The following is a 9798-nucleotide window of genomic DNA, read 5'->3' as shown; positions in this document are numbered from 1 at the left end:
TAGTTCTGTTCATTTTGATTTCATATCTGCAAACCAAAACTTGTTTCGAGACTCAAGTCCGCAGATGCATACTAACTTATCTGCCTCCGAAAGCAAGAAAAAAAATTTTATTTTATTTTAATAAGATAAATAAGATAAATCTACGGATTAGAAACACTGGAGCTTGAGAAACTTAATCCAACGGCTTCGGCTACACCACAGGACATAAATACAATACAAAAAGACAAAGATGAGAAAGAACAAGAGAAGACCTCCAAAAAACTTTTTTAACAGTTGGTTACTTGGTTTTAAGTTATTAATAAAGCTTAAAGACACCTTTCATTTTATGTCTTGATGAATTTTAAGGATATTTTTTACCCCTTTAATTTTTTTTTTTTTCTAAATCTCAAAAAAAAATAAGTTTTCATTTTTTTATTAAAATGAATAAGCCTGCTCACTATGAACTCATAACTTTAAATTGAAACCCATTTAGAGACTTGGGCCCAAAGATATCTGACTCCGAAAATTATAAAAAAAACGATATTTCCTGAGAAAATTATAAAAAAATATAAAATACAAAAAAAAATCTATTATCACTTTAAACCTCAGTATCACACTACGCCCTTCATTTGATAAATATTCAAAAAACAATTTTTTTTAGAAACTTTCATAGCTATTTATGTATATTTTTTTTTCTTAAATCCTCAAAAATTATTTTTTTTTTTTTTTTTCAAAAACCTCAAAAACACACCAAAAATCATCGTTTGTACATCCTAAGTTTAGGAGATATTATTCCAAAATCAAATTTTGTATTGAAAAATTTAAAGACTCCTAAAATCCCCAAAAATTACTTTTTCTTACAAAAGTTCAAACTCTTGTTGTTTTTCTACCTTGAGTTCTTTATAAATACCAAAAATCGTCATTTGTCCACCCTACTTTAATTCAAAATTTGCACTTAAAAAAAAACAAAAGTTCTCAAAATTAAAAAAAATATAAACATTTTAGCAATTAAATGTTATGTGTAAAACCATCGAGTCCGTATTTGTTTAAAAAATAAGAACTCTAAATTGCATGGACACAAAATGGAAAGCCAATTTTTTATGTTTTTTTTTTAATTTTTATGATGAGGTGTTTTTTTTTACGTATGAAAAAGAAAACAAACTACGCAACTTTATATGTAAGCCCCACAGTCAAAATTTTGACCCTACAGCCGCATTATTTTCTATTATTTAATTGTAAAAAAACAGAGGTTGTCTGTAAAGCCGGTTTACGGAAGATGATTTTACGTGATAACGTCGTCAGAAAACAGGTTGTGTGCTTTTGTTTAAAATGTGTCAATTAAAGGGTTTACTCATTTCAAACAATCATAATTTACAAGAAAAAGCTAAAAAAATACCTTTTTTATTTTCTCATTACATTTATTTTTTTTTATTTTAAAAGCTTACAAAAAAAATTATGCCAAGTATTTCTTCTTAAGAATAAAAATAATTTATTGAAAACAATCATTTTCATAAAAAAAAGCAAAAACAACATGAATTTTTATCTTTTATCTTAATTCTATTTTTTTCCCTAACAACCTATAAAAAATTTTATACCATTTGAAAGCTTAATGTCTTAGCTCAAAATATATATATATCGATCAGGTCTATGAGACATCTACAAAAAGAGCTAGAATTTTTTGAATTCGATCAAATTTCATTAAAAAAAGCAAAAAAAACATTTATTTTTATGTTCTCAGGCTATGGAATCAATTTTTTTGTTCGACAATCTATAAACAAATTTACCATGTGAAAGCTTATTATTACTTATTACCTTTCAAATGACGTATCAATCTCATTTCAAAGATGCCTACAAGAGAAGTTAGAATTTTTTAAAGTCAACCATGTGGAATTTCCAGACTGAGATTACGGTACTTCCCACACTGGTTGCTGTTCGGGGGGTCAACAAATCTCCACTGGTGTTTTGAGGTTTTTTCGCAAGTTTCTTGATTTAACATTGTGTAGCTTGTAGTTAGTCTACCGTTATGTGTAATATACCAAATGAAAGGTAATTGTATCAGGATGCTCATAAAAGTTTAATAAAATTTCTATCTGCTCTTTGTCAAAAGTTATAACCTGTTGAATTCTAAAATTTTATTTTATAGTTATCTCAAAATTGTGTTTACGAAAATGATTGAAACTTCGCACACATATAGTCGTAGTCATGGTCTATCATTACTCCATATACTTTATTCCTGTATCTATTAAAGAAAAACGATGAAAATCGGTTAAAAACGGTAAAAAAACGTGCACATGAATGCATTAGGCCCAAAACCTACATGTCCTATAAGTTTAAGATTTTTTGAACGCTCCAAAAAAAAGCTAAAAATAAACAAAAACCCAAAAATACCCCTAAAAACAATGTGTTTTCAAAAATTCATATTTTGAAACGCAGAGTGTTGGAAAAAAATCCGTATCAGACCCCGAATTTTTTTTCCCTCATCTTTCATGTGGCATCTTTAGAATTGTCAAAAAAAAAATTTCCTTTAACCAAAATCATCATTTTGTCATAGCCCCAACACGTGTACAACATTCAAATAAAAAGTTATAGCTTAGTTTCAAAATTTTTTCAAATTTTTTCTTAAATGCAGTTATTCTTAAATTAGTCTCATCTATCTATAGCAAAAAAAATCAATTCTTCTTTGCGTTTAGATTTTAGCCCAAATTTTATCTTTCCGTTTTACCCCTGTTTACCCTATTAAATGACGGAATTTTTAAAAATCCTTCATTTGGATTAAGCCTTAAGTTATTATATTTCAAATAAGCTATAGAAGATTTTTGTATCTCTAATAGTTTATTTTTAATTTTTAATTGAAATTTTTACCGCACTACGAAAGTGCGAGAGTGTAACGTTAGAAAATGGCGTCACTTTTTTGTGGTGGCTGCCATGGTTCATCGATTTATAAGACGTTATCACGTCAAAAATTAAATAGGTTAACAATTCAGTCAGTGAATAAATTAGAGAAAACTAAGAAGGTCACTCTGGTGTATGCGTAACTTTTTTGTATGTTAAAATCTTAACGAAAATATTTTTATATAAATAATAATTAAATTAAACAAAAATATTTGCGATAACTAAATGAAATAAGAATATTTAATGTTAACCATCTCCAAGAAGATTAAATATCTACAATAATATCAAATTTAAATCTCACATTTTGTTCACCTGGTATAATGTCCAAATAGATGGAGTGTATCTTTTTTTTCCCATTATGTCAAATATATATATATTGAATGACTTATCCCAAAGCATAGCTCATTACCCATTCAAATCTGCCAAAGAACTTCATATAATCCACTTGGGAACAAAGCTCAGCATCAGCATAAGCAGCATTGGTATATCAGCATCATTTGCTAGCAGGCATAGAAAAATACTATTACCCGTGCCGCGCCGTTAAAAGGAAGAATCAAAATTTATCACCACAATGAATCGTGTGCAGAATCAAATCATTTGAAATTCGAACGCCATAAGTGCACTCATCGCCAAAATTCAATCGATTTAATTTTGCAATACTAATTGGACCATTGTGATGGCTATATGACTATGAAAGAGTTTAAAATCCTCCTCTAAGCTGGATTCATTAAAGCGCACGCCAAACTTGTGCATGGATATTTTATAATGCAATATTTTTTTTTCTGTGTTCAACTTTTCCGATTCGAATAATTTACCGCATACCGCTGGGTTATATCTTCGTAGTTTATTTGAACATTGATCAGTTTTATGGCGAACAAAAAAGAAATTAATGTGAAAATTCGTTGTAGGGAAACAGAATATGGGCGGGATTCAAAAACCAAAATCTGGCCTTAAGCGTATTTCTGTTTGTTGGAAATGGATTTCAATAAATATACTGAATACCACATTTTGAGTGGAATTACTTCAAATATTTTGCTACGTGTAATTCATTTTTCTGTTCATTTGATATGCTTTTTCTGGGGTAGGGGATAAGCATTGATTGGAAATATATTTATTTAAAATTGAAACCGTCAAACGGTTTTGAATACCACTATTTTGGTTTGAGGGATAAATTAAGGCTATAAATTAAATATCAATTGAGGAATGAAAAGGTTCCTAGAAAGAGAATAAGTATCTTTTTTATTTTTTTTTTGTATTGTGTATGATATACACATAGGATAGGAATATAAGCCCACGTTATAACACAAGTTAATTCAACTAGGTCAAAATGTTGGTGCGTAATTATATTTTAGCCTAAGTTGATTCACTCTGAATGAAGAGAGCTTATAGTTTTTATGTATCACATTCCCGTACGAATAACTACATAACATTTGGAGAGAAGTTTCTATTATTATTGCTAGGTGCTTCCAAACATAGGAGGAAGTAGGTGGAATCTAGTCATGCATTTTATTAAGCCAAATTTTGCCAAAAATAGCTGACAATTCAACTCACTTCAACTCGTGGCGATGAAGAACCATATGACTTTATTTCTTCGTTCAAGGAATGTTCAAAAAACACCTAGACATATTCTAGCCATAGCATAAACAAGCAGATTTATCTCGGTAAAATTAAATTATCGATTCAGCGTTCTTTCCCGGAAACCTCATTCTCAAAAACGACGTTGAGACTATAATTATTTTTTATTCCTAACAATGTCAAACGAAATATATTTGAGATTAAATTGTAGTGATTTGATTTTATAATAATATCCCCAAGAAAGTGAAATTGTAATTTTTTAAAGTTTGGATCTGACTAAATAATTTAACTCGTCACTGAACGAGTTTGATCCAAGATGATGGACCCTTCTAAATGTACTATACATTATTAAGATATTCAAAACGATAGATTAAATTCAAATCTAAATAACGTTTGATTTATGTATAAAACTAAAAACAAAATGAAAAAATTAACCTTTAAATTTTTTTTTATCAAAAAATTAATCTATCCAATTTTACTATTTGGGTAAATTAAAAAAAAAAATTGTTAATCATTGAACGTAAGTAATTCTTTCAAAAAGACATTTACATTATTTAAAAATATTCTAGATCAGGGATGGCGAACCTTTTTAGAGCTTCGTGCCTTAAAAAAAAAAATATTTATTTGAGGTGCCTTCGGCGTGCCATACAGTTTTGATCTAGTTTTTTTGTTTTGCGACCAATAGAAGCAAAAATAATTAATTTTTAACTACTCAGCGTTTTATTTGTAAACACACTTATTAATTTAAACTTGAAAATAAGAGATTATTATTGTAGTTCGTTTTAATAAAAAAAAAAGAGTGTGTGTACACATGTACACGCGACTGAAGTTATACTTCTCATTCAGTAAATTTCATTTTATATTTTTAATTTCTATTATTAAGTACCTAATTAATCCACACTTAGTTTTTTTACTTTTTTATCAAGTGAACAATAAATTAATTCTTTCATCCTCCTTGCGTCCATGTAGTTTCCAATTTATTCTGTGAAATTTACTCATGTTGTACGGTTCAGAGCGTACGGTAAGTAACGAAAGTAAATGAATTGCGCATGAAATGTGCGATATGGTAATTTTATGAGAATTGTGTGTTCTTCAGCACTAGTAGTAAAAGTTAGCTGAGCTCAGCTCAAATTTTGAGCTAGCTCACTTTTGAGTTATGTACCATAGCTCAGCTCATTTGAGCTGAAAAATAAAATATTTCTTATTTTATCATAAAAAAAATTCCGGTACAATCCGGTTTTTCGATTTTTTTCAAAATTCCGAGAAAATCGCGTTTGAAAGTTGGGGTAAATTTATTTTTTTCGAAAAATCCCCGAATCTTTGAACGCTCCTGGAAGCTAAACCGCTTGAGAGCAATTTTTGGGAGTGATGCCAAATGATAGATTGTGTCATGGGCCTACGCTTTGCACATTATCAGATTTTTAAAAAATCGGCTTCCATGTTAAACCGCGACATCATGCCTTTTTTTTCAGAATCGTGCCTATTTTTTTTTACTTTTAAGTTCTCATGGTTTAAGAACGCCTGGACCTACAGGGATGGGAGTTGTACCCAAATGTAGGTTAGAGTCCCCGCTACCTTTTGGCATCAAAAATTTTATTTTCATTTTCTTCAAAATTCCGCGATATAGGCGTTGGAACGCTTTGATCTAGAGACAGGGGAGTGGTGCCATATGAAAGCTTATATTCTCAGCTATCCGATAGTGGTATAATCCGGTTTTTCGATTTTTATTTCAAAATTCCGAGAAAATCGCGTTTGAAAGTTGGGGTAAACTTTTTTTTCGAAAAATCCCCCAATCTTTGAACGCTCTTGAAAGCTAAACCGCTTGAGAGCAATTTTTGGGAGTGATGCCAAATGATAGCTTGTGTCATGGGCCTACGCTTTGCACATTGTCAGATTTTTAAAAAAATCGCCTTCCATGTTAAACCGCCACATCATGCCTATTTTTTCAGAATCGTGCCTATTTTTTTTTTTTTACTTTTAAGTTCTCCCGGTTTGAGAACGCGTGAACCTACAGGGATGAGAGTTGTACCCGCTACCTTTTGGCATCGAAAAAAATTTTTTTTTTCATTTTCTTCAAAATTCCGAGATATAGGCTTTGGAAGTTGGGGGCGCTCATTTTCAGCTCAGCTTAAATGAGCTGAGCTATGGTACCTAGCTCAAAAGTGAGGTAGCTCAAATTTGAGCTGAGCTGTGAGCTGAGCTGAAATGTGAGCTTTTTGCAACCCTGGCAACTTGCCAGATGGAAATTACCACATGCAACTTGTCACATGGAACTTGCCACATGTAACTTCCCACATGCAACTTGCCACACGCAACTTGCCACATACAGCTTGCCACATGCAACTTGCCACACGCAACTTGCCACATACAACTTGCCACATGCAACTTGCCACATACAACTTGCCACATGAAACATGTAACTTGCAACGTGTTGTGTGTTTTATGTTTGCCGTACTGCGGCGTACTGCATTTTTAAATACTAAAGTACTGCCTACTCTAAAGGTGAAACTACAGCCCTGCTACCCAGGGTGATCTCGTCATAATCCCTTTGACATTCTTGTCAAAAAGTAAATTTTCATACCCACCGTCCCATAAGAAGTATAACTTCAAAAACAAAATTTCAGATTAAAGGTATATAACTAAATCCCCACTTTTTGAAAAAAGTGGGAGATTTACAAAATTATTATTATTACAAAAATTGTTTTTGGAACCAAAAAATAAGCTTTCTGCATCATTGTTTCAAATTTTACGTTCGGAAAAACTGAGTTTTAAAAAAAATGAATTTCAAATTTTTCACTTTTCAATTTTTAGATGTACCTCAACAAAAAAAAAAAGGTGAAAGAAATATTGCAGTATGACTTCTCTTGTTGTGAACTCGATGCCAAGTAGTTTATATCAATGCAGGCTGAACTGAAAGATAAAGTTGGAATCATCTGACAATATGCTTCTAAGCGAATCTTTAATGTTATTCATTTGGACAAATTATGACTCAAAGGCTCCAACTTTTCCAATTTCATGTTTCCTTTAATTTGGAAATGTTCGTTTGCAAATCTTTCCTCGTTTCGACTAATTTTTGAGTCGATATCGGACAAATTCGTTCAGCTACATTTCAATTTCTTCAATTTCCTACCAGTAAAATTTAGACATGTTAAGTTTATCAAAGGATGTCGTATCAGGGTCCATAGTAGACCTAGCATTTCCGATAATTCTTTAACTTGTGGAAACCTAATTACCTACCGATAAAAAACTGTTCAGTTAATTTTACTTCGTCTGGTTTTTCATGTAAATTCAATCCGTTCTTCAGAACGTGAGTATCTTCTTCTGAGAAGAAGAGATTTTTACAGTTTTACAAAATCTCAAGAAAAATTTTACTGGAAAAATAGTTGAATGTCGCTCAAATGGCAATTGGATTACTTAATTGGTGGCGTGCCGGAAATATTTTATGGCGTGCCACCAATGGCACGCGTGCCATCCCTGTTCTAGATAGTAGGGGATTGGACCAGCACGCAAAGGAACTCGAGTTCGAGTCCCGTCCGTTGAAGCTCACAGGAAAATTAAGAAAAATTTTACAAACAAAATATTTTTGGATCTTTAAAAAAGATTAAACAAATTTTTTTTTCAAAATCAATTTTTGGAAAACAGATGAGTAAATTTCATGGAAACTTTGTTTTTATATGTCAATTAATATTTTTGGCATACGAATTTTTTTTGAAACATTTTTTAAAATTTGTATACAATATTTATATGTAGATATAAGAAAACCATTTAAAAAAAAAACATCTCTAACGATTATCAAAAAAAAATCTAAAATTTTACAATTTGGGTAAACTAAAAAAAGGGTTAATCATTGCACATAAGTAATTCTTTCAAAAAGACATTTACATTATTTCAAAATATTCTAGATAGTAGGGGATTGGACGCAAAGGAACTCGAGTTCGAGTCCCGCCCTTTGAATAAGCTCACAGGAAAATTAAGATGTGTGAATTTCATGGAAACTTTGTTTTTATATGTCAATTAATATTTTTTTTTTTTGAAATCTTTTTTAAAATTTTCATACAATATTTATACATACATGTATAAGAAAATCATTAAAAAAAAAAAACATCTCTAATGATTTTCAAAAAAAACTAAATTTAAAATTTTTTGTTATATACCTAAGACATTAAATGGCATAGTTACTTCGTTTTGAAATCAAAACCATACTTTTGTAAATTCAAACCAAATTTTTGTCACATATATTATATATTTTATTTTTTTTAATTCTTAAAAATATTTTTTTTTGAATTTTTTAAGAGTTCAATATTCTAAGCAACTTTTAACATGAGAGCATAACGTTCGTCATAGTCGTTCATTTTATTTAAGTTGTTCTGTGCAACTTGTGACCAAAATGTTGCTTTACAATATATTTTCTCTTAAGCACAATCAAGATGCTATGTGTGAACAATCCAGGTTTCCGGTTAAAATTGTAATTCAATTTATCCATGAAAATAAAAAAAATTATGTATCTATAAAGTAAAAATTTTTTGTAATAAATAATAAAAAAAAACATCTTATAAACTGACAAAAGACATCTTACAGAATGAATGAGTATATTTCAAAAGAAGATACATCTTAAACTAAATTGATTCATTAAGATACTCCAAACGTATACCTTTTTTTTTGTGGTTGTTCGTTAAGTTTTCACACGATATTCCTACGATTTTTTACGCCCTTCTGTTGTTTTATTTTTTCCCAACTTTCTCTCTCCTTACTACTGAGAGACTATACTTTGTCGTTACGTAAACCATTTGCCATTTAAAATATTATCTTCTTTTCGCGCAGTTTCTGCAAGCCTTGGAGAGATATCCAAACAAAAAAGAAACTGTGACAAAGTAACTGACATATTTTCTTTTTATACCTACACATCTCTCTACTCTCCATCTCCATGCGGTGTTTCTATACATTCATCAGCTATCCTTGCGTTCATTCAAAATTTAAATGCTAGAAAAAAAAAAACACACAATACGAGTTGTACAAAGATTTAGAGATTGTGTGTCTCTCTCACAATTCCAGTTCGAAAGGACCAAAATGGTTTTGAACTATAAAATGTATCCTTTTGCTTTTTTGGTATATTTTGCTTTCAAATTCTATAAGGATCCCATTATGACAATCATTTAAGTAAACATAGCACAACAATGTTTTTTAGGCCACACAACTTTAAGGACACAATTCCAATTCCATTTTTTTGTTTTCTGAGAAGAGCAATTGTGTTATCGGTCTGCTGTGTTGTATAAGAGAATTCAATTTCATTCAGCTAAATTTTGACGCAAGCGCAAAGGATTCTCAAAATTTCACAACAAAATCTTATTTCCT

This window comes from Episyrphus balteatus, chromosome 3 (assembly GCF_945859705.1).
Source record: "Episyrphus balteatus chromosome 3, idEpiBalt1.1, whole genome shotgun sequence".
Taxonomy (NCBI): domain Eukaryota; kingdom Metazoa; phylum Arthropoda; class Insecta; order Diptera; family Syrphidae; genus Episyrphus; species Episyrphus balteatus.
The sequence above is the reverse complement of the archived record's forward strand: the minus strand, read 5'-3'. Positions refer to the sequence as shown.